Source organism: Triturus cristatus, chromosome 11, assembly GCF_964204655.1.
Source record: "Triturus cristatus chromosome 11, aTriCri1.1, whole genome shotgun sequence".
NCBI lineage: Eukaryota > Metazoa > Chordata > Amphibia > Caudata > Salamandridae > Triturus > Triturus cristatus.
Window position 1 is genome coordinate 1,046,006,526 of NC_140594.1, and position 25,990 is coordinate 1,046,032,515.

General features: G+C 46.0%; 1 protein-coding gene and 1 pseudogene across 4 annotated transcripts in view; one reads left to right on the plus strand and one right to left on the minus strand.

Moving 5' to 3' along the window:
• SENP5 (SUMO specific peptidase 5) overlaps positions 1 to 24,816 on the minus strand; it is a 252,121-nt gene extending 227,305 nt beyond the window's left edge. The window contains exon 1 of one of the 4 annotated variants that reach the window (XM_085635312.1): positions 24,764 to 24,816. The gene's annotated coding sequence lies outside the window, so the exon portion shown is untranslated. The other 3 variants (XM_085635309.1, XM_085635310.1, XM_085635311.1) reach the window with 3 other exon arrangements.
• On the plus strand, positions 14,063 to 14,380 carry LOC146785915 (microtubule-associated protein 1 light chain 3 gamma pseudogene; annotated as a pseudogene).
• Positions 24,817 to 25,990: the final 1,174 nt, after the last annotated feature.

The following is a 25,990-nucleotide window of genomic DNA, read 5'->3' on the forward strand; positions in this document are numbered from 1 at the left end:
TTGCAACAAATGTTTACTCCTTAATATCATTATTTATATAAACTAGATATATACTATTGAGTTATAATTTTCATTTTTTTAAATTATTATTTTGACAGAAGGGAGATGTGTTGTGTTCTTATTCTTTTGTACATTCTATATGATGTAGCTTAGTGTAGAATTATCCTGTGTTGTGTAGAATTCCTTGCTGTCATTTAGAATGTATGGTTTTGAAGTTACAGTTTACACTTGCTGATGAAGCTGCCAGATGTTAGTTCAGCTCCTCGACTTAAATAAAGGACTTTCAAGAAATTATCCATCCAGTGTCCTACTTAATCTCGCTTTGGATTAAAAGATTGGGTTGATATGCCCACACGGATGTTAATTTATCCCCAGACTATTTTGATAACCTGAACAATCGGGCATTTGTAGCATCGGCCCACTAATGTGTTCAATAACATCTTGCTGTTTGAGGTTTTTAATTTCAATTACTGCCTAATTCTGAACATAGAAACATATGCCTCTGACGATTGCGCCACTGGCTTGATGTTCTAAAAAAATATGCAGGAGGGGAGGAGCCTAGCGCTTGACCAAGATGGCCGCGTGAGCTTAGAGCTCCCGAGACCCTCGCGCCCTCCGTCGACTATCCTGTCTCCAATCCTGATGGTATGCATGGCACCGTGTTGCTGAGTTGCCAGGGAGGCGATTGATGCTGCCTGCGGTCGGATCGCCCATCGGGAACCGGACTTATGACTGGCGAAAGATTGCGGCCTAACTCCCGGAGATGCCAGGGGCTAGAGTTGGCAGGATGCCCGACTCCTAGTTGATCAACAACGGCCTGGTGAGGTGTGAACTGTCGGACGGAGGCCCTCGGTCTTTCACTTTCGGTTTCGTTTCCTTTGTCTGCCCGGATACTGTAGTGCTCTGGGTGGCTTTATAACCCCGGGGACGCTCGGTGGGCTACTTTGGCAGAACAAGGCGGACCTGCTCACTCTTTATACCTCTCTCTGAGAGGGGACGGTCTTCACTGCATTGGACTGCCTGGAGTCCATTATGTCGGGCAAGGCAGAAGGAGATCGGCTGAAGACTAAGTCCACCAGGCGGGGAACGTATTCCCAAGTCAACAGTATGGACCGCTACGCCCTCCTGAAGACATCGCCGAGTGGATCGAGCCAGGCGCCGGATGCCCAGAAGGAGGACTCGCCTGGGACACCGGAGCTCTCCCTGCAGGATGTCATGGGCGCGCTTGATGGGATGCAGACCTCGATGGGGAGGCAATTCGAGGCCTTGGCGCATAAGGTGGATGCCATCCTGGTGGATGTCAACTTGATCCGCTCGGACCTGGGCAAGACAAACGAACGCGTTAAGGACCTGGACCACAAGACCACGGGCCTCACTGATGAGGTTGCGGATCTGCAGAACGAGGTCCGGAAGCTGAGGGCCGAGAGTGACCTCGCCGCCCGCCGGAGGACTTCGAGAGCCGGTCCAGGCGCAACAACGTGCGCGTCATCGGGGTCCCGGAGTCCTCGGATGAGGCTTCGGTGGACCTGCTGGTGGAAGATTTGGTCCTCCATCATCTGAAGCCTAAGGGCCTTGGAAAGTTTTTTGCGGTGGAAAGGGCCCATAGAGTGCCGGGCGGACGGCCCAAGGCGGGTGCCCCGCCGCGGCCGATTGTCGCCCGGCTCTTTCATTTTCGAGATCGGGACGCTATCCTGCAAGCTTCGAGGGTGACGGGCCCAGTCCCCTTCCAGAATGCGTCGGTGAATTTTTATCCGGACTTCACCCAGCAGGTGCAGAGACAGAGCTTCCTGGGGGTGAAGCGAAGACTTCGGGAACGGGACCTAAAATATGCCATGCTTTTCCCCGCCAGACTACGGGTGGTGCATGAAGATCGGACATTCTTTTTTGACTCTCCTGTTATGGCCGACGAATGGCTGGACGCTTTGCCCCGGCGACGGACCGGGGACGACACAGCTGAGCATGGAGACAGTGGCCGGGATGGACAGGGCTGATATCTCAAAGCCGGCCTGACTTGATTTGACCATATTTGAAGATTTGAACAGAGTGCAGTAACTGTGGAGGGTTGCGGGAGGACGAGGGGTGCTCTTTTCCTCCCTTGGGGTACTTTTTGTAGATTTTTGTTTTTGTAGGGCGACAGGCACACTGCAAGTTGGGGGGGCTTTTTAAGCTGCAGCAGGGGTGCAGGGTGGGGGGAGTTATGGGGAGTTTGAATTTGTTGTTGGGGGGTTTATTTCTGCAAGGCATGATGATTATCCTCAGGGTTGTTCCATGGTGGCGCCTCGGGTGGGGGGTGGGCCTCTTTCCGTTTGAGGATGGGGGGTAGAGGCCTAAGTGTTATAAGCTGGAATGTTAATGGTTTGGGGGATCGCATTAAGAGGGGGATTGTTTTGCAATTTCTGAAACGCTCAATGCCAGACGTTGTACTGCTGCAGGAGACGCATCTCATAGGCAATACGTGCTATGCCCTAAATAGGAAGGGGTATAAATTCATTGCACACTCGGGATTCTCTTCTGGGTCCAGGGGTGTGGGCATCCTCGTTAGAGCATCACTGCCTTTTGAGGTGGACTCCACCATTGTTGACGATAGGGGGAGGTTTGTGGCGGTGGCGGGGCGGTGGGAAGGAAGGACTTTGGTTTTGGTTTCGGTTTATGTCCCGCCGGCCCTGCAGGCCGCCACATTTGCTGAATTGGGCAGGGCTTTGCTGACTCTCCCGGGGGGCATGCTGGTAGTGGGAGGGGATTTCAACGCTGTGGGCTCCGGACTGCTGGATAGATACCCGCCCAGGGACACAGGGGGGGCTCAGAAATGGCTTCCAGACCTCCTGGACACATTTGGCTTGATAGACTGCTGGAGGCTCCGGCACCCCACACAGAGTCAATACACGTTTCACTCCGGGGCGCATGGTAGCCTCTCCAGGATTGACTACCTGCTCACTCTGGCCGCACATGCCTCGTTGATATCCGAGGCGAGGCACATGGCACGTGGTATCTCGGATCACTCGCCAGTGTGGATCCGGCTGGATCTCGGTCGGGAGGGAGGAGGGAGGGTGGCCCCCATTAACCCATGGTATTTCCGAGACCCCAAGATGCGCAGCGCCCTGGTAAAGAAGGTAGATAATTACTTTAAGGACAATCTGGGAACCGTGGACTCGGCGATCTCGCTGTGGGAAGCTTTTAAGACCGTGCTTCGGGGGGGAGGCCCTCTCCCTGGTGGTGACTGCCAAGAATCAGAGGGATTGCGAAGTGCGGCAAGTGGAGGAGGAGATTGCGGCCCTTGAGGGGGATATGGAGGAGGAGGTCACAGAGTCCTCATTGCATGAGCTTTGCTTGAAGCAGGCGGAGTATAGGGACCTGGTGACAGAAGCCGCCAAGACCCTCAGCAGGGAACAACAGGGCCGTCTGTATGATGTTGGAGATAAGGCAGGGAAACTCCTGGCGTGGCTGGACAGGAAGGAACGGGTCAATAGAGTGGTGCCGGAGTTGATTGGAGAGGGGGGAGAGGCGATTGTGGAACCTGAGGGGATTGTGGAGTGTTTCGCGGAGTATTTTCATAGGGTTTATTACTCTGTGTCGGACAGGCCGCCCGAAGACTCGACTGATCTCCTCCGTGATATCGAGTTGCCCTGCCTCTCTGACATAGATAGGGACGATTTGGATGGCGACATCATGGTTGATGAGGTGGCGGGGGCGATTCGCGCGTTGAATTCGGGTAAGGCCTCTGGACCGAACGGACTGCCGATCGATCTGTACAAACTGTTCCCGGATAGGGTCGCCCCTCACCTGCGCGCCATGTTTTTGGAGGCGCGGGGAGATGGGATCCTTCCGTTGGATCAGCGGCTGGCGTCGATCGTGGTCATACACAAAGAGGGTAAACCCCGAGATAGATGCGCCTCCTATCGGCCCATTTCACTCCTCAACGCTGAGCCGAAAATTCTGGCCAAACTCCTGGCTACCCGTCTGATTAGGGTACTTGGCGATCTGGTCCACCCGGATCAATCTGGCTTTATCCCGCACCGAAACACAGCATTGAACCTTAGGCGTCTTCATGGCGTCATCGCCAGGGCGGGCACGCTGCGTGAACCGGCTGTTGTGGCATCTCTTGATGCCACGATGGCCTTTGACACGGTGGAGTGGGCATACTTATGGGCCGTGCTGGCCAAGTTTGGTTTCGGTCGCGGGTTTGTGAGTTGGGTCCGGTTGCTGTACGAGGGGCCACTAGCGAATGTTGTGGTGAATGGTCGGGCATCTACTCCGTTTCAGCTTGGTAGGGGTACTCGGCAGGGCTGCCCCCTGTCGCCTCTGTTGTTCGCCCTCGCCCTCGAACCGTTGGCTGCGTGGATACGTTGGCACCCGGATATACGGGGCCTTCGGTGGTCGCCTGATCACGAGGATCGTATTTCGCTTTATGCCGACGATATCCTGTTGTATCTTGCCTCACCGAAGAAGTCACTTATAGTGGTCTGTGACGTACTCGCATCGTTCGGTAGGAACTCGGGGCTTGTGATTAATTGGGGCAAATCGTACTTGTACGTTCTTAGTGGCGAGGTCCCACCGATCCCTAGAACATGTTCGATACAGGTTGCCCAGCAAGGTTTTGTGTATTTGGGGATTTTTATATCCATGGATCCTGTTGTGCGCTATGAGAGGAACCTGCTCCCCCCCCTTGGCACGCTTGAGGCGAGATGTTGAAGGTTGGCGGAGGCTGCCGCTCTCCCTTGTTGGGCGTGCGGCCCTGTTCAAAATGATGTCCCTTCCCCGCTTCCTCTACGCCCTCCAGAACACCTTGGACTGGGTACCGGCCAAATACTTTCGGGAGGTTGAAGGCCTCCAAAGGACGTTGCTGTGGGATGGGCGGCCGCGAATAGCTATTTCAAAGTTGACGCTCCCATGGTACGATGGGGGCATTGCGCTCCCAGACATCCGACGGTACTATTGGGCCACGCAGCTGAGCGCGATCAACCATGGGTTTTACGGCCCTGCCCTTAGCCCTGGGTATGCCATGGATAGGTGGCTGCTGCGCGGAGGCAACTACTACAGGGCGTTGTATTCGCGGTCCCTAGACTCGTCCCTCACGGGGCCCACAGGTGTGGCGGTGCGTGTGTGGAAGATGGCGACTGACTCGCTGGGCTGGAAGGATAGGCTCACCCTCGCTACCCCATTGTTTGAATCGGAAAGGTTGGGAAGACTCTGGCACACGAAGGGCTTTGATAAGTGGGACCTGATAGGTATATCCAAGGTGGGAGATGTGCTGCATAAGGGGAGGGTAAAGTCCTTCGAGGAGTTGCAGACTGAGTTTGAGCTAGGGCCTTCTGAGTATTTTAGGTATATCCAGCTGCGTCACGCCCTCCGATCAGTCCTTGTGGAGGGTGAGAAGGTGCCGGAGTCCTCTCCCCTTGAGGACCGAGTCCTTGATGGTCATATGCCCGAGAGCACGATTTCGCTCATATATAAGAAGTTGATAAACGTCCGGGCAGACTTGCTATTGGGGCTGAGAGAACAGTGGACCAGGGATGGCCTCGAGTTGGATAATGAGGACTGGCAGTCAGCGGTTTCTTCGCCTAAGGAGGTTGCGATCCCGTCGCGTCTGGTGCAGCTTAAAATACTGCACCGGGTGTATGTTACGGGGCCAAGGCTGGTCCACATGGGATTCTCGGAGGACGGCCTGTGCAGAAGGGGATGTGGTATGGTGGGTACTTTCCTGCACATCATCTGGGAATGTGGCGTCATTGTGGAGTTCTGGAGGAGAGTCCATGCAGTTATGGGGGAGGTGACGGGCATTGTGGTACAGCCGGAGGCGCGGTGCTGCCTCCTGAACGTCTGGGGGCCCACTGATCTCGATGAGGCGCAGACCCAATGGGTGACTCTGGGTAACATGGTAGCTAAAAGGGATATCGCGCGATTATGGGGCTCCTCGGGACCCCCTACACTGACCGCGTGGAAGGAGAACATGGATTGGAGCATGTTTAGGGAGAAGACGGTCTACTGCTCTAGAGGTCGCCCCCGGAAGTGGCATGCCATCTGGGGGCGGTGGAACCAATACAGGGGGGGAATATGTCTTGCCCCGGACCTGGAACCACCCGAGGAACAGCTTTCCCCCTGACCTACCTTCCAGCACAGTTTGGTTTTGGTAACTGTTCTGGGCCTCTGCTGTTCCCCTTCTTCCTCCGCACACAGTCTTATACTTAGTAGATGAGTGGGGTCCTGCCTCCCCTGGAGGCTTTCGCCATGGGATTTCAATGTTTCTGCCTTGCTGGGGTTTGTTGTGTGTTTTTTCTGTGTTTATTTAAAATTGGACCTTTGCATTACTCATCGTACTGTATCGGGGACACATTACTGTATCTAACTTGCAATGCTGCCGAACCTTCGGGCTGTCGGCTGAATAGCTGTGTCCTGAATTTCGAAATAAAGGTTTTCAACAAAAAAAAAAAAAAAAAGAAACAAAAAAAAAAAAAAAAAATATGCAGGCTAATATTGTTCCTTGTCAAAGGAATAGCTCAGGAAAGAGTTTGATTGCAGGCCATGTTTTACAGCGGTGTTAAAAGTGAGGATACAGGCAGAGTCTGCTTCAGGGGCCACCAAACTAATCGTGAATTTTCCATGCCTACTGCCAAGAGAATCATTCAGAAACAAACTTTTCCAATAGTACACAAGCCACAGACATACACCATTAAAATCGTAGGCTTAAGGGAAATGGGACCTGACACCATCAGACTAATTAGTGGCTCCAGAGTCAGAAGATAAATTTCATAAACATCCTCCATATGGCAGAACTCAGAACAGGACTGGCCACTCACCAACAGTAAATGTAATGCCCGCAGTGTCAATATCCAAATCAAGCTCTGTAATGGTTAGGATCTGCTTGCTTGTCTCATCACCCTGTAACTGGAATGTTACCTATGTTATTGTTGCTTAGGTGACTGGAACAGTGTCTAGGTCATAGATGACAGCACAAAGCATCATATTCTAACATTAGGGAAGAGTATTGAATATGGTTTAGTTGGTCAAGCTGCCTGTACAGGTTGGTGGTCTATAACATTATGGAATAAATAGTTGGAAATTCACCAGAAGCGTGTGGTAATTTGCAAACCTAACATTGGCGATGAGCGCCTGCTGGGTACAGGCGTGCAACCACCAACTTCTCTGTCAACCCACAAAGCGATGAGCTGCAGCCCGAGAGATCGTGGAACCAGATTTGTGACGTGGACGTGTTGAACGGCGTATTAAAAGGAGGCTACGGCATACTGGTGGAGGCAGCCATGAGTACAAGTTCTGCTAACCTGGTGTGGGTGGTGCGTTTAAGTAAAACTAAATAAGCGCTGACAGTAATGCTTCCAGCTTGTGATGCGCACTCGACAGTGGGGAGAGAGAAGGGTCCGTAGCAGGAAGGCTTGGAGAAAAAGCACTTACTTGCACAACTCTTACTTGCACAGCTCGACTCCCAGGAAATAAGACGCATGCAGAAAACGTGGCATCAATCGTGAATCTCCTGTATGTCCACAGGCACAGAAAGGAGGAGGGAGACTATGTGCCATCGTTAAGAGGTGATGCACGTGTGAGGTGCAGCACGCTTTGCACAGTCTTTAATTCACAGCTAGATGTCTTTTGAACTTGAAATATTAACCCATTGTGCTCTGGTGTTTCTTCACTCAGTTTACCCACTTGTTCCTTGTTGGTGAAGTCTATCTCCTCTCAGACCTCACCAGTGATATGATTATTAGAGGAAAGAAAATTGGCGCACAGGCTTTAAGCAGAATGTTTTGTGACTGGAGGGGGAGAGTATCTTGGAACACCCTAGGAAATGGTTGGTGCTCTGGAAATTAAAGGTGTAGTAACCAAAAGGTTGTTGACAAATGTAGCTAAAAATCACAGACTAAGGAAGTATAGCATATTAACAGCTTGTGGCACTGGGTGTCATCAGCGATTACAGTGACTGCATTCGGAACAGCAGTTATAAGCATATGGAATCTTGATCTTTGCTGTGCAAAATTAGCATAGATTTGTTACAAAAACAATATCTGGGTTGTTTATAACTGTTGGAATTTTATTGTGGGAGCTGAATGTTATGTTGGGTTGCATGCCCAATTTTTAACCTCCCCCCCCCCCCCCTTCATTTCGGACGTACTTCAGAATTTAACGGAGATAAGCACCTATTGCAACAGCAAACATGTCTCAGCCACCAGATTTTGATAGATAAGGGTGACCCAATTTTACCTTGGAAAAGGTGGAAACAACTTTTCTATTCTTATTTTGTTGCAACTGGTGGGGAATAGGTCTTTGCTGTAAGGAAACAAGCCATATTATTGCATAATTTGGGTACTGATGGAAGGAATATGTATGAGAGTTTGAACGAAATTACAATTGGGCATGGAGAATGTGAAACCGATAATTTATATATGTTGGTTATGATGCTTGAAAATCATTTTGAATCTCAAATTATTGTTGTACTGGAAAGGCACCAATTCTTCACACTTTTACAAGCTAAACAGGAAAAGATTGGGAGTTATGTTGCATTGCTAAAAACGTTGGCATGTACCTGCGACTTTGGACAACTCATTGATTCCTTGGTAAGGGATCAGATTGTTAGGTGTGCTACCAATATGAAGGTCAAGAAAAACTTCTAGTGAAGAATCCTGATTTGAAAAATGCTATAGCTTTGTGGACGATATGGAAAATACCAGCATGTGAATGCATGAAATGAGAAAATAAATGTAAAGACACTCATGACGGGGAGAGCACTGTAGATGTGGTTGAAAAAGGATAATGACAAGAGTGGGGATGCAAAAAAAACCAAAACATGCCAATACTGAGAATCCCAAGTAATATTTCAACAGTGAAAATCCAACCTTAACAAAAACATGGGCATGAAATGCTTTAGTTGTGGCAGTGAAGGACATCTCTCAAATAGTCCAGGATGTTATGCAAGGTTTGCTACATGCAAGAAATGTAAAAAAATCAAAAAACGGGACACTATGCACGTGTGTGTTGGGACGACTAAAGCACAAGGGGTACGCTGTGTGGAAGAAGTGAAGAAGTTTGTGTTGAGTGTGAGAGAAGATGGATTGGTCGATGGGGACCCTTAGTGGATGCCTGAATGTGAGATTGCAGTTGGTGGAAAGAAACGGTATGTATTGGCTGATTTGGGATCATCTTAGGTGACAACAACTGGGCTATGGTGTGGACAAAATGAAGTTGTTTCCATCAGATATAAACCTGGTGGGGTAGGGTGGTGTCAAAATATTTGTCTTGGCTCCACTGTACTAAAAATACAACTCAGACCATGGGACAGTAGGTAAAGTGTATGTAGCTTTAAGTGGCTATAACCTGTTGGGATGGAGACAGAAATATGAAAATAACTTGGAATCCCAGTACTCCAGAGATAGTGTTATCACTCAACAGAAGGGTGATCAGAAGATGTGTTCCAAGTTCCCTACAGTGTTTGGTAGTAACCTAAGGTTGCAAAAAAAACTGGAACACAAAATTGTTTTGAAGAATGGAGCTGTACCATTTGTATTGAAGGTGAGGAAAGTACCTCATTTAATGATGGAATTCCTTCAACAAGAGCTGACCAAGTTGCTGGAAGCTGGAGTGATTGGAGAGACACAGAGTGCTCGGCTCTAGTGGTTTTGGCCCCGAAAGATGGCAAAAAAGAGATTAGAATGTGTGTGGATTTACGTAGATTGAACACACATTTGGTTGGACTGACCCTTACCCTACATTTCAGAAACATTAACTTCAATTAAAGAAGCTACATTTTTCAGTGTCATGGATTTTTCCTCTGCTTACCACCAGGTATTGCTTCATCTTGTATCTAGGCACCGAACATCATTTGTAACTCCTTTGGGTGCATGTAGGTTTATCCACATGCCTTTTGGGAAGGCCTGCTGTTCCATGCTTTCAAAGAGTCTGGAGAAAAGTACTGGAAGGTCTACATAAAGTACTGTTCATCCAAGATGACATTGTAGAGGCACCAACACTGGAGAACAAAGATCTAGTGCGCTCTTTTTTGGGATTGACCAAGTTTTGTTCTAAATTAAATTACTAATTTTGCTAGTTTAGCTCTGCGTCCGAGACCGCTGTTGGAAACAAAACTCCAAATTTGAACGGATGGATGAGTGTGCATTGGGATATTTAGATGCCTGTAGGAAAACAGTTGTCAACTGATGCCAGTATTCAAGGTTTGGGAGCAGTGTTATCCCAGGTGGCAGATGGTGAATCTAAAGTTGTGGCTTTTGTTTCTCATTCATCAAAGGGCACAGAAGAAAGATACTCCGTAACTGAGCAAAAAGCGTTAGCTATGTCTTGGGCAATTCGTCATTTTACATTTTTTTATGGGGCTTACCATTTGTGATAGTCCGATCATTGCCCACTTAGCCAAATGTGGACGTGCAGGAAGTGGGGAATATATCTCCCAGGATTAGACGAATGATGGAAGGCTTAACAGAGTTAAATTATGTTTTGGAATATGTGCCAGGACCCAAGAATGAGGTTACAGACAGCCCATCAAGGTTACCGATTGATCATGAAGAGAGTAACTGACACCTCATTAGTTGGATGGGTGAGTCTGCAATCGATGACAAAGATTGGTCTGAAGCTAACCTTAAGGATACAGATCTTGTGACTCTAAAGTAGTATAATGTTAATAGATGATTGGACAAAAAGGATGTGCCAAGTTCATTAACAGGGTTTTTAAATGTGAAGGATGAGATTTGCATTGGTTGAAGGGAAATACCCGAGGGTAGGTAGTGCGATACCACCATGTAATCTAAAAAACAAAACTTATGAATTTGACACAGGTGGGACACCTTGGGAGGAATTTGACTAAGACCAGGCTGAGAGAATGGTATTGGAGGCCAGGGGTGGATCATCAAGTAGAAGAGTTAGTGAAAGACTACTGGATATGTGCAAACAATAATAAGTGTAGTAAGACACGGACAGCCCTATTGTCTTCTGTTGAAATTAACGGGAAACTCTGGATCAAATTAGTGCTAAACTCTGCTGGACCTTTTTGAACTCCTAGCTAATTATAAAAGGTAAATGTTATTTTTAGTTGATTATACCTCTAAATAGGTGGGTACTAAATGTATAGTTTGTTAACATAAGGACTGTAATTGAATTTCTTACTGAAGAATTCTCTTGTGAAGGTGTTCCAGGGCGTCCTATTACTGACAATAGAGTTCAATTTTTCCACACAAGACAGGTGTTTGTTTCTCAAAGAACTTTTTATTGTACATTACAAGACAGCTTTCCACTCACCACAAGCTAACAGTTTGGTGAAGAGTATGAACAAGTTGGTAAAAAGCTGTGCTCAAAGGGCAATACAATGGTTCTGTTGGGGAAGTTTCAATTGCTTTAGGGCAGAGGTCTTCAAACTGTGGGGCGCGCCCCCCTGGGGGGGCGTGGATGTTTTCCCAGGGGGGCGCAAATAGGTCTGCAATTACATGTAAATGAAGATAGCCTGAAGCGCGAAAGGCGCCCTTCAAGGCTGTCTTCATTTACATGCAGCAGTTAAACGCCACAAAAAACAAGCATTTACAATGCAATGGTCTCGGCATTGGTAAAGTTAGAGCTATTGGCATTGCTCATGACATTATTGTTGTTTATGTTTTTGTTTTTCAAACATTTAAAGAAACGGCATTGTCATGAGCAATGCCAATAGCTCTAACTTTACCAATGCCGAGACCGTTGCATTGTAAATGCTTGTTTATTCTTCTAATGTTGTTAAAAAGAGTGTGTTTGGGCAGATATACATTTTTGTCAGTAAAGCCAACCCCCAACCACGGAAGTTCTTAAATCCTGAGTTTGTGCTACTCCAGACCAAATCCTCTTAAAATATACTGCCCACCAGTATGGATGGAATGTGATTCCTACACTTTGTAATCCTCGTCGGCTTATGCAACATTCCCTATACAATTATTTACATACGTATATGATTCATTGTCTCTGTATAATGTGTGCGTGATGTAAAGTACTGTGAGTCTGTACACTGATATAAGTAGTGCTATACAACAAAAGTAATGCATATGAGAGAGCCAAATTTCGGGGGGGGGGGGCTAAGTCTTCCAGCCACAGGCAGAGTGGCTGTAAGAAGGGGCGAAAACGCAACAAAAGCCTCATTAACGAGTCTTTTAAAGACCTGTGAAGTACCCGGGTCCGTCTGCAATTAGACAGACGCCAGCCCGCGAGGCTGTCTCAGCCGGGCTGACACACATGACGGGAGGGGGGGGGGCTGAAGCCCGGTGAGCCCAATGGGTGTTGTGCGCCTGCTTTGAACACAGAAGTGTCGGACAGCGTGTGGCAATCCACGGAAGGCCAAATGTCTAAACGAACAATCACGGCCGCCAAGCCCACTCTCAAAAGCAAAGGTAGTCTCGGTAGGGATCGAAAGTATTTACACAAGGCTCCCGTTTATGAGCGTCTCTCACGAGCTGCAAAATGTTATACATAAAACAAGTTATACAGTGGAACGAAATCACTGAAGAGTAAAGTAAAATAAACACTCTCTCACAAGGGATTTCTGATATCAGTCTTCCCCCCTCCCTCTGCCCTCCCGTACCCAGCAGTGTCTCTCAGATCTACCCATTCCTCTCCAACGTGCAGCGTACCACTCACTCCCAGCTCTCCGCCCTCTCTCCTCTCTCTGCCTTCATTCTCCCCTCCCGTACCCTGCAGTCTCTGTCGCCGGTCTCCAGTCTCCTCCTCCCCGCAGCGCCCCGCCCTCCCAGTCAGCCGGTTGGTGGAGGAGGCGGGCCCGGCATGTTCGAGGGATGATGCTGGGCTCCGGACAGCAGCAGGTTCCCGCTGCATCACCTGGTCTGGAGGAACCGACCCCTGGAGCTGGAGAAAGAGCTCAGCAGGTGGGTGAGCGCGAGGGGAGGGCGTGGCGCGGCCATAAGGCATGTGTGTGTGGGTGGGGTGGAGACGGGGAAATACTTGGGAGGGTGAGTGAAAGCAAATCTGGAGCCGCAGCCTGGGCTGGGGATGGGGGCGGCGCTGCGTCTCTCCTCCCCTTGTTCCCGATGGGGGGGGGTTGGGGACCTCACACACCGGGATGCCGAATCCTTTCGGAGGCTTGCACCCACCTTGTACAACGGGAGCAAAACATACAGGAACAAATAAATACAAAAAATGCTACTTTGTAACCAGCCTCAGCTTGAATGTAAAAAGTTTCTTGGAGTCTCCACAAACTTTTTCCTCGGTCACGTCCTGGGCCCCTGTGACGCTTAGAAGGAGGAGTTTAGCGCGGTTTGCGGGGAGGGGCGCCGCTGGGGCAGGGAAAGCAGGGAATGCTCCGAGTGGGGGTTGGGGGTGGTTTGTCCGGAGTAGGTGCTCCAAGTGCCCGATGAATGGCGGCTGTGTTGTTTGGAGCTGGAGTTAGGAGACTGTGGTACGGTCTGGTCCGGTGTGACCAAAACCGGCGGCGCGCGGTTTGAAGAGGCCTCTGGTGGATCGTCCCACAGCCTGCAACCCAGGAGATTAGTTTAAACTAGTCCTTAAAAAGGTCAAGGGAGGGCCCGGGGGAGGCCAGAACAAGCACACCGCTGCCTTTCTCCGAGGCAGGCAGAGCAGAAATGCCTCGGAGAAACGCAGCGTCGTTTTCGGATTTGGGGGCGTGTTTTGCTGTTGTCTCCTCCCTGAGACTTTTCGCAAAAAACACGCCCCCCGATCCGAAAAGGACGGGGCATGATTGGAGTGACGGGACCTCTTCTCCAATGGCTGGCCAGCATTTACTAGGCCAGCCAATGGAGAACAGGGTAGAAGAGGGGCGGGTTCAAGCCCCTCTTCTCCCAAGTCATTATCTCTCGCGAGCGAGACTGCGCAAGCGCAGCCATCGCTAGCCGAGACCTAAAAAGGAAAGAACTGTACTACTAAGCGGCACTGGGGAGGCCAGTGAGTGTGAAGTTGGGGTCAAAGAGCAGGCTAAAGAGAAGAAAAAAGATAGCATTCCATTGTTTTCCGTTAACCTTGGAATAACTGCTTTTAAAAACACGCACAAATCATCAATTAACTGTCCATTAGGCGTAGAGGCCGTGGTCAGCAGGCAACAGCGTAAATCTGACAGGGAATGGAAAGTCTGCAATGAAACTAAAACCCAATCCCATTTAAACTGTGGAAGTGTTAGGCAACTCGGAAAGGTGAGGTGGGTTATATAAACAGTGAGTTTCCGTCCAAACTACTGGTGGTCATTGAAAGGCTTTTTTCAATATGGTGAATAACAAGGCCTTACTGCCCATGTCTGTCACAATGTCAGAAGTATCGAGATCAAATGGATGAAGATGGCTTCCTGCACATGACCTATGCATCACAGGAGATGATTGGCTGCAATCCGACCAGTGACTAGCGGAAACCAACAGACTGCCACTCACTAATACAGACTGCCTAACATTAAAGCAGGTTTTATCCAGAGAAAATACGTTTTATATAGCCATTGTACACCTTTGAGGATTGTGAACACTTGCTACCAAACTAAAATGCATGTATGCTTTTCAAGATGTTACTTAAGTGGACTTTGAATCAAGTCTTTAAGAACTACTTGTTGGGAGGCACAAACAAACAGGGATTTTTCTTTTTTGTGAAAAATAAAAACTTTGCACGAGTACAACCTGACAGGATATACTGCTGCATTTTTGTATTTTGGAGCTGGTGCAGACAGTGTGTTCAATGTTTGATTTTGTTTTCAAGTGTGGGGATTGCAGGCAGGAGAGTGGTAAATGGATGGCATTTGTCACCTAGCATGCCCGTTGGGGCATTGACAGACATGATGTCACTTTTCCTGCACACAATTACTGCACCACAGTGACCATTGTAAAAGGACTTTGAGGTTATGCAGTTAAGAGACATCTGGTTTGTCATAGAAACTACATATTACTATCTGCGAAACTACATTACATTTTGTAAAATGCAATATCTAATTTATGTTCTATTTATGAAGATGTAATTATATTTGTAATAAAGACGCACACACATCAGTTGAAAAAGAAATGCAAGTTAAACTAACCAAAAGGAAATACACTTTTACCTTATGAAACCTCAGTTAGCTAATGTGAACACAGCAGCTGTCTTCGTGTGTGACTGAGTCACAGAATTAAATCCGATTGGTGAAATGAGGAAAAGTGGCTTGTTTATAGTGTTACAAGGTCCCAGTCTGTGACAGAAAGCACTGTGAATGTCATGGTTTTAAAACTGTATTACACTGTATAAAACAGACTGCAGCAAAATACTGTTTATTTTTAAAGCACTTGATTTTATCTTATACACTTTAGTGATAAGAATCCAGGCTATATCGATTATAAATATTTTATATATGCACATTAAAAGGGCGCACTCCTTTTAATGGACACATATTTCCTCTCAGAAAGAATAAGTATTTGCCTTTATTAATTAAAGCCTACACTGGCTCCAACCGTTTCACACATTTGCATTTCTTTCAGGTAGCGGGTACCTTGGTGAGAAGGCATGTTCCTTTAGTTCTCTGTTTTGCAGCACAGGAGCCCTCCCCCTCCACACACACTGAGTGGGGACTAGATCTCAGTTATGGCAGTCTAGCTGTGAAAATGAACATGGGGTGCATTTTCCTTGCTAGCATTAGGGCCCAGGACACCATTGTTCTGCACGGAACAGGGCCCAAGCAGCGGAAGGAAAGGGGGCTAAATTTGCTATTTGTGTGGTTATTTTTTGCAGAAAGCCTGCTTTGGGCATCTGACCTACAAGTATTAGCCCGGCTGAGTGGGCAGAGTAGACAGCCTGCTTTGCAGAGCTATAGGCATCTTTGATGTTGCATCTGCACAAGAGGTCTAGGGCACACTTCCTGTGCCAGTGTTTCTTTGAGCCTTGGAGTAATGACCCGGGGAGGGGGGAAATTAAACAGAGGCGACACCTTGAGTTGGGCATCAAAGAGATGAGGGGATGAGGAGGGATTGGAGGGAGCGGGTTGGCGTGAGATGGGATCCCATGTTGTTAAAGGTCAGAGGCAACAGCAAGGCAGCAGCTGACATTAGTGAAGCAAATACAGTGACACTTTTGCCAAGGGGCCCACCGCATCACAATTATGAATGTTTTACAATAGAATTTGGGCATGGGGGCTCATTTTCCTTGCTAGCATTAGGGCAGATGGTGCCATTGGCGCAAAACAACTGGGGAAACATGTAGTAGCCGATTTTCTTTCAGACAGACTGGACCTGATTTGAGATTGAAGTGATGGTCAGACGTGGTGGAGAAGAAATGAAAGAAAAGGAAATAGCTTGTTTCTCAGGGCTACATCCATCAGTAGTGCAGCAGGTGGAGTGCATTGGGGCCCACGGTACCCCAGTTACGGGCAGTAGTGTTTGTGGCCAATTCTGTTCCTGTTTGATGATGCATTTAGTGTGGATTACAAGCTACAGAAAATCACCCCTGAAATGGTCTCATGATTCCTGACCCCTGTGATCATCCCTCCCATTCCCCAAATCCTTGCCCTATGGGTTTGGCGGGGGGCCCAACTTAAAAACATTTTGCTTAAGGGGGGCTCAGACCAAAATAGTTTGAAGACCTCTGCTTTAGGGTGTTCACAGTATAAATATATTACATGTAACACATATCCATAAGTAAATATAACAAAACACACCCAAGCTGAATTTTTCAATCTGTATTATTTTTAGAAAAAAGGAAACAAATAAACAAGGCTACAGTTATACAATTGACAGATTTGTGAAGAAAGAGTGACATGTAGTGGTAAATACAGACGATACACTGTAGTATGACAGAGAGAAATCACAAAAAGGTTAGTTTGGGAGGATACAAATTTTGATTATGTCCATATGATTGTACACATATGCTTCATCATCATGTGGAAGTTAATTTTTGAACTGAAGCATTGTGTAGATTCATAGTATGCGTCGACGTTTCGACCCTATGTAAAGCGCAATATTTAATACGCGTCACGGCGGGTCTTCCTCGGGACAGGGGGGGTAGGTGTGTAGCCCTGCGCAGAGGGTCATGAATCGCTGCGCGTGCGTTGGGTTTCTTAGTCCAGCATAAAACGATTTAGACCTCAAAAGATAAGAATCTTGGAGGTCTGGGAATAATTTCCAAGGGTTAATCTTTATGAGCCAGTCGGGTGATTTACACGATCTGGTGGATGCACGTCTCTCCAGTTCTCAGTCCGATGCATTATTAAATATTGCGCTTTACATAGGGTCGAAACGTCGACGCATACTATGAATCTACACAATGCTTCAGTTCAAAAATTAACTTCCACATGATGATGAAGCATATGTGTACAATCATATGGACATAATCAAAATTTGTATCCTCCCAAAATAACCTTTTTGTGATTTCTCTGTCATACTACAGTGTATCGTCTGTATTTACCACTACATGTAACTCTTTCTTCACAAATCTGTCAATTGTATAACTGTAGCCTTGTTTATTTGTCATTTCCTTTTTTCTAAAAATAATACAGATTGAAAAATTCAGCTTGGGTGTGTTTTGTTATATTTACTTATGGATATGTGTTACATGTAATGTATTTATACTGTGAACACCCTAAAGCAATTTAAACTTCCCCGACAGAACCATTGTATTTATATAATACGTATACCCAGGTTCTGAGGGACACCGGGTCACCCCATTATTTTTTGTAAACAAAGGGCAATACAAACATAGTGCTCTTTAAACAATGTGTTGAGAGCGACATGGTAGGCTCATCGTAATACACCTAATTGTATAACTTCAGTGTCTCCGTATACTGCATTGAGAAACAGGAAGCCATACAATAAGCTCAATCCAACCTGGTTGAAGCTAAATGTTGGAAGGAAAGAAATTATTCAGTCAGGTGAATATCTTAAATCCTGCAGAACATCACACCAGGAATAATAAGCTGAATTTGATTTTTTTTTTAAATTGCACATAGAAGCTTATGGAACAGTAGGGACAAAGTTCATGGGACCTTTATTTGTTTCAGAGGTAAAGAAGAATGTAGTGGTGTTAGACTCAGGTTAGGTGTGGAATATGTTCAGATTAATAAAATGGAATGATGACAAATTATGTGGGAATGGTAACATTTCAGAGGAGGAATATCCAATTATTCAACTGGACAGAGCCTGTGACAGCTGTCAGTTATGGATCTGCCAGGAGGTGTAGAATCAAACCAGTCTGGCACAAAGACTGTTGACAAACATTAGAACTTATATAACTAATTGGTTCTTGTTTTACTTTCGTTATGTATCAAGCAATCAACAACTTCTACATAAATATTGTATTGGGGGGGGGGGGGGTGCGTTATGATCTGCTTCCTTGTCTCCTCACCCCGTAACTGGAATGTTACCCATGTCATTGTTGCTTAGCGGACTAGAACACTATCTTCGACACCGTATTCCACCACACACTGATCGGATGCCACCAGGTCGGAATCCAAGGAGAAGCCCTCAAGTTGATTGCACACTACCTCACAGGAAGAATGCAGAAGATCATTATCACTCCCTACTCCTAGCTCCCAAAGATCAACACCCAAGGTGCACCGCAAGGCTCAGCCCAACCCTCTTCAACATTTACATGACACCCCATCCCAACATCGTCAGGAGCCAAGGACTCATCATCTCTTACGCTGACACCCAATTCATCCTCTCCCTGACAAACGATAATAAAAAGATAGGTTCCAAAGTTGCATGAAGGATGTGGCCGTCTAGATGAACAACTGTCTCAAACTTGAAGCAGACAAGACAGAAGTAGCCCTATTAGGAAAAGGCAAGGACTCCCTATGAAACAACAAATGGTGGCCACCTGAGTTGGGCCCTACCCCCAAACCCACCGAATATGCCCGCAACTTCTGCATCATCCTCGGCAGCCAGCAATCTATGAAGAAGTAGGTCAGCGCCACCTCTTCAGATTGCTTCCTCATTCTCCGAATGCTCAGAAAGGTCTTCAGACGGCTCCCTCCCAACACCAGGCAAACTGTCACACAAGCTCTCGTCACCAGCAGACTCTACTACGGCGACCTTCAACGTAGGAATATCCACCCAACTCAAAGAAACTCCAGAACAGCCACTCATCCTTGACCTTCCTGGACAGACACATCACCCGCACCTCAGGAAATTCTATTGGCTACCAGTCACAAAGATGCCAGTTCAAGCTGCTCACCATCGCATATAAGTTACTACACAATGAAGGACCGGTGTACCCCAATAAAGGAGTGAATTTCTACCAACCTACTAGGGAACTCCGTTCCAGATCTCTCCCCCATAGCAAAGCGGTATTCAATCTGTGGGGCGCATTTGCCCGAGGAGCCGTGCATTCCTGGGAGGGGGGGGGGGGGGGGCACACATTTCCCAGCCTCACTTGTGCCTGAATCTAAAGCGTTCGCTTTAGTTTTTTTTTTTTAAATGCTTTGGCTGAAGTTTCCTTAATCAAGTCTCCTGTGCTGTGAAAAGCATTCTTGCCAAGGTGCCTGCATGAAATGCTAATGTGCGCTATTAGTTAATCTGCAAGTGTAAAGGGTGCTTGGGAGCCGGTTCCGGCTTTGATTGAATCACTCCCAGCTTTGTGATGACAAAGATTATATTTTTTTATTGGTAGCGCAAAGAGTGAACTGGGCTGTGAAGCGCGTGCTTTTAAACAATTGTATTTACACAGCTCTGGTATTACTAAAATCTACCTTTTGGAAGCATCATTTTATCAAAACTATTTGCACATTTTGTACCAGTCTCTCTTATACTATGTGCAATGAAAGTATAAAATAATGACTTACATAGTCACTGTGCTTTCTGTCAAAGGCTATGATCTCGTAGCACTAAAAATACACAAGTCACTATTCTTCACTGCACCAACCAATATTTAACTCTGTGGCTCTCTGGTTACACACAGACCTCTGCAGTGTGTGAAATAATCGAGGTTTCAGAAGGTACTTTAGTGCATTTCCCACTGAGTAACAACTTTATTTTTCATTTAAGCTGCCCATTATTTTATATGTAGCTAACTGATGGTAAAAAACCTAAAAAACATTCAGAAATTTTTGGGGCTTATTTATGAGAAGCTTGCGCCGCCAGTGCATTTTTTTTTTTTTTAAACATTAAGGCAGCTTAAGCTTCTCAACCATACCTATGAGGCGGCGCAAAGACGCTTTGGATGGCTTCATAGATATGGAGTAAGAAAGTGGCGAAATTTACTACGTTGCCTTGCTCTCCGTCAAGGAGACGTTCCATCGGCATTCCCACGTAACTCCCATGGATTTTGATGCTGCCCCAGATTTACAAAGTTGCGTGAACCTGGGGCAGCGACAAAACCTTACGCCTCCCCAGCTGAGGCGTAACGAGGAGAAATGCTTTCATTTCTCCTTGTTTCTTCCTCTTTTCATGTGTGTTGCATTCTGCAGCTCACATAGAAACAGGAAAATGCCTCTTTGGATTGTTTTAGAGAAGGAAGGTGCCCCCTTCCTGCGCAAAAAAATTCTGCCTATGTTGGTGCTAGGCAGCAATTTGTGCGCCAACGCAAGGGGAAAGGACAGGAATGCACCTTATTTCATAAATACGGTGCATTCCTGCCCTTCACATAGGGGTAGGGCAGCGCAGCAAGAAGACTTGCGGTGCTGCCCCACGCCAATTCTAGTCAGGAGGGGTCGTTACACCTAAAAAATATAGACTAGGGGGTCTCAGCATCAAAAATTTTGAAGACCTCTGCCATATCACCTTTATATTAAGAATAGTCATCAACTGTTCTCCAATCTCTTTTCACACTGAAAAAAGGTAGAAAATACATTCTATGAGAGGGCAGGATTAAAACCTTTTGCAATGTGGGAAAGTAAGAGGGTGTGGGAAAAGTGAATTTGCAATCATTCAGACAATTGCTCAGCAAATATGTGTGTGTAACAAATGTTTGCTAGGAATATTTTGATCAAGGTTAAGTCTAAACGAAATAACGAATTACATGAATTCTCTATTTAAATAAATAGAGACATGCATCAAACACTAACTTTGGGAGAAAAGAAGTGGCCTAGCGGCTAGGGCTGTCGATCTCAAATCTGGGGAACCAGGTTTGAGTCTCAGCAACGACACCGAACATCCTGTGATTCTGGGCAAATCACTTAATCTCCCCATGGCTAACAAAAAATCAATTTGTCCTCGTGTTAACAACTGGTGCGCGTGTAAAGTGCTCCGATACCCAATAACTTCGGGTCAAGTTTGCGCAATATAAAACCAGGGGGGAGGGGGGAGAACCTTTATGATGCATCGGAAATGGCTTAAAGTTAAATAGTAGTTTTGCAAAATTTGTTTCAAGTTGCAAATTCTTTGTATACATTTTGTTCTGAAAGTATATTGGTCTCTATTTATATCCTAAGCCACTAATCTTGCTTACACATGTATTTGCATGTAATCAGGGAGCATTATAAACCAGGCTACTGGATTTGTGCGGCTGTGGAGGACCAAATTATGCAGAGAGAAAAGGAAAATTAAGTGGCATGTTGTTGTTGCAACAGTGCTTCATTATATGTCATTTTCAAACGTCAACACTAACTGACCAAAAGCTCTACCTTACTGGTATCAGTAGAACACCCAAATACAACAAATCAACAACTAAAAGGTGACTTAACCTCTGCAAGTGACCTATTGTACAGCAAAATGGGTAGCATTGTTTTACTAAGTTTTGATCTGCCTAAGCTAGAAAAATAAAAAATTGTTCAATTCTGCGATTTATGCAGATGAAGCATGTGGAAAGTGCGGCAAATGCATAATTATGTTTAACAACTAAAAACAAGCACACAGGGTTGACTTACGGATCTTTTTGTAGCAGTTTGACAAATTGCTATTTGAGTAACCAATAAGGGTGGAGTACACTACTATAATCCTACCCCAATTAAAGAGCTCCACAGCAGGTGCAAGTCCACCCCTTGCAATTGCGGATGCATGGTGAGGAGTGCACGCTGTCATCAATGATGACATTCGCGTGCGAAGGACTGGTGTACTAAAGAAAAATAGGTCTTCTCAACACAAGCAAGCAACCATAGCCTTCTGACAATCACAGTTTGTCCTAGCTGTTCTTTGTTAGTTTAAACAATGGACAAAAAAGACTAGCAATTTTATTTGCCCCCAAACAAAATGTCCTGGGCATCAGATGATGGGAATCCTACACCCTTCTGTTTAAGGGTTAACAGGGCTTTAAATTTGGATGAAAAAAAAAAAAAAGGGGGGTTTGGTGTGGGTGTCTCTAAAACGTTTGCAGATTAATAATCATAACTAAGAATCCTTTCCAAGTGCTGGGGTCTATGTAATTTAAGGTCATGGCTTAAAAAGTGAGTACTAAAACCCTGTGATTCCCATCGCAGCCACTGAACAAGTGTCTTTGTGCATCTATGTTAGTTTTCTGTTACTGCATGCAAACAGACATAGGCCTAAAACAAGCCAGAACTATTGGCTTTGTCAATGCTTATTAATGTAGAACGTAAATGAGTAAAAACGAGTTATTAGTGAATATTCAAACTTAAAATATTTCAATTCTTAAAATATGAGTTAAAACAGACTACGTACGGTCTGTGAAGGGTGTAGTGGTCTTTTGGAGCATTAATCACTCCCATTCTTCCCTTCACACTTCTTTCTTTTACAGTCTATTAAGACACTTTAGCATATGGAGGATTTAGAAAGATGTGAGTAAAAAAATGCCTCCCGTTACTCTTTAGCACTTTTTTCACTCTCTACTACATAAACTTCCGTCTATCTCCTTCATTTAAACCATTATCCTGCACATACCTTTTACATAATATCAAAATAACAATTGGCCATAAGTTTGTTTGTTCTGCGGAGAGGCCAAGAATTGGATGAGTTTGTATCCTGTACACTTTCAAGACCCACTCACAGGCAATGTGAGAAGCTTGCAATGCCTTCAGCATGAACTGCAAATTACTCAATGATGCATAGTAAAAGACAGCCAACCACAACCTGAACTCACAGACATCTAGAAGTGTCTCAATTCACAGTACGAGCCATACGAGACCATTAAACTGCAAGAAAAAAGAAACTTCAGAAACACAACATCCCGGAAAAATTAATTAATCTTGGGAAGTGCAAGATTAAGTAAAGAAAAACGTGAAATATTTGGGATATATCCCTGGCAAGGATTACCTTAACAGGTTTTACAGTCATTGTTCAGCAATCAATCAGAATGTTTGCCTGTAAAGCCAAGGACATGATAATAGTGCCCAATATGTTCCCGTTTTAATATCAGTTTTTAATTACTGAGGGGTCTCAGACCTGCTAGCCCACCTAAAGCCCTTGTGGTCCATTTCATCAGTGGGTCCGTTTAACAGCAATATCTAGAGTTTCAGAGTCAGCAAAATAAAGACGAAAGCCTTTCTTGGGCTCCTCACTAGTGATGCCAATAGAGTCGAAGAGAATTTCACTGAGCTTTACCCATCTTGGGCACGGAATATTGTATTCACAGGTGTCAAAGAAGTAATGCCTTCCGTGGCAGCAGAAGCATGAATGCCGACAGCAGATATTCTCTAAACCGAGGGTTTTCCCCACATGCACACTTGAAGTAGTACCAGCTTAGCCACGTAGGCAGTAGTTTCATATTCTGGGGGCGACACTGTACATGACATCAGAGAAAAGCACCCAACTGGGCGTGGAAGGATGTTGGCAGCAAATAGGACACGTATTTGGACAACTACCTCTTCATTAGGGCAGATTGACAAGCAAACTGTCGCCAGTAACAATGAAACGTGTTTAGTAAACATGTACAGAAACAACGGGCAGGCTGGTGTATAACTCATTATTCAGTTGAAGTGTAAACAGAATATGGCAAAACATCCTCTCTCCGCCAGCCTATGCCCAGGATTTGGGGAATGTGGTGTCACAACAGCCACCCTTGTGTGAGGCAAAACTGTTGTCACTGTGGGTTGGTGTGAACGTTCCATAGTGATAACCAATGAGCAAGGAACACGATTCTAAATGTCACAAAGAAGAGACAAAACAAAGCGATAAACAAGATGGGATACTCAAATGCGCTGGAACAGAATTTGCAAAACATGCAAGTTAACACTGATAGACGTGACGTTACAAAATAAAGCAAGCGGTGGCATCAAAAGAGATAGAAGCAAAGGAAGAGAGACGGCTTCTGTGTCCTATCAAGCAACTGAACATCCCTGGACAAGTGCAAAAGGCACTGCTAGGACTTAAAACCACACACATTTCTCCCGGTCCGCTTAACGAAGTTAAAATGTCGGTATTGATAGAAGAGGGAGGAGGGGGGGGGTCTAACAAAAAAAATAAAACAGTAAGAGGAACAAGTGTCACCACAGTGGCGTGCATGAGTGAGGAGTGATGCGGTTTAAGTAAACCTTAATGGGTGAAGGAGATTCCACAGTCACTAGAGAGATGGGCAACTTAGGTGGTGGGGCTAAAGGGCGCCACTGTACACGAGTCGCAAGATGAAAGGAGAGAGTATCTACCCGGTTAACGTGCTGGACTCTATGGACGTTTTCTACCGGGCTCGGGCCTTAGTGCCCCACCTCCCCCTGCGCGTTACCTTCAAAGTTTAACGCGGGCTTCATCTCCAGCCCGCGGGGCCGCGCCTCGGGCGCTTCTGGAGGCCAAGAATCCCCGGAACTGCCAGTGCCTAGAGCGGGGCAGCGCTGCGAGCCATACACGTCAGGCGAGGCCGGAGTCGTCCTGTGCTCACCTCCCCGCTCCGCTTCCCGCACTCACTCACTTTCGGTCTACGACGGCAAGCCTCGCGGGACACGCCACTGCGAGTAGGCAGACACAGCTGGGTCACGTGACAGCAGGAGCACGATACTCACCGGTTGGGAGCCGTTCCGCCTTATGCTGGAAGTCGACTGACCAGACGTTGCCTGACCCTTACATCGGCAGCGGCCATTTTAGGAAGATAGATAACTAATGTATGGCACTCGAAATACATACTAAAGGAAAGTACAAAAATCTTTTATTCAATTACAAACTGAAGGTTGGAAATTTCCCAGGTAATTTTATTTTCCTATAATAATTTCTAACATTTATATTTCGCAGCAACATAGTATTAGTTGAGATATGCTATTTTTGAGTGCCCCGAAACATACAGATTAAGTTATCTCAGAATCTTTCATTTGGTGGTTTGGTCCTACAAGCTTCTTATTCATTTTCCTCACACAAGGATAATAACTTTACAATCATGGCTCTTTGTGCCGCTGAATCCAAATCGAGGCTGTAGAAAACGTCTCGTTCCGGGAAGACGAAGGTCTCCCGGAGTATTTCCGGCCTTCGGCGAATGACGTTTTATCACTCAGGTGCGAACGGCTCTCTACAGAAGCCTCTCGAACAATTTATAGCAAACTCTATTTGTTTCATTAAAAGTAAATTCAGAAGGCCTGTGCATTTATTCGTCTAGCATCATTTTTCATACTTATATTTTAGCCATATTTGTATGTCATATTTAAAGAGTAAAACATTGCTTATTACTAGTGCTTCGCACAAAACATTCGCTTCCTTTTCCACGTGAATATGATAGTTAACTTTTTTCCACCAGAACCTCGTTTGTTCTCGAAGTGGTGATGCGTATCTGCTCCATTCTAATTTGGCTGCCGCCTTTGGCCGGGCGAACGGGGATTCACTCCACTGTCTTGCACTTTTTTCTTCCGTTTGTGTTTTGTACAGCAGAGACGTTTCAGTTCGGCGGAGCAGGTATCTGGACAGGATGGAGGTTTGCTATGGGAAATTGTTACATTGTTGCTCCTGGTGGGGGGCCGGCGTTATTTGTAACTTCTTCCTTGCATTGTGTGTAAGTATGTATATTTATTGACAGCCCCTCAATAGAGGTTTACATACAACGACCTCCCGACATAACTGAAGCTATTCACATCATTCTTCAACATTCTCTGTTGAGACACGGAGGCCAATATAAGTTGGAAGAAGTATTTTATTAATAAATAAATAAAGGTCCACACGCAGGTGAAAAGCAGTTAAGCAACTAGTAACGTATCGAAGTCAATAATAATATGGACATTCCATTACGTCATATAAATAGGAGTCAA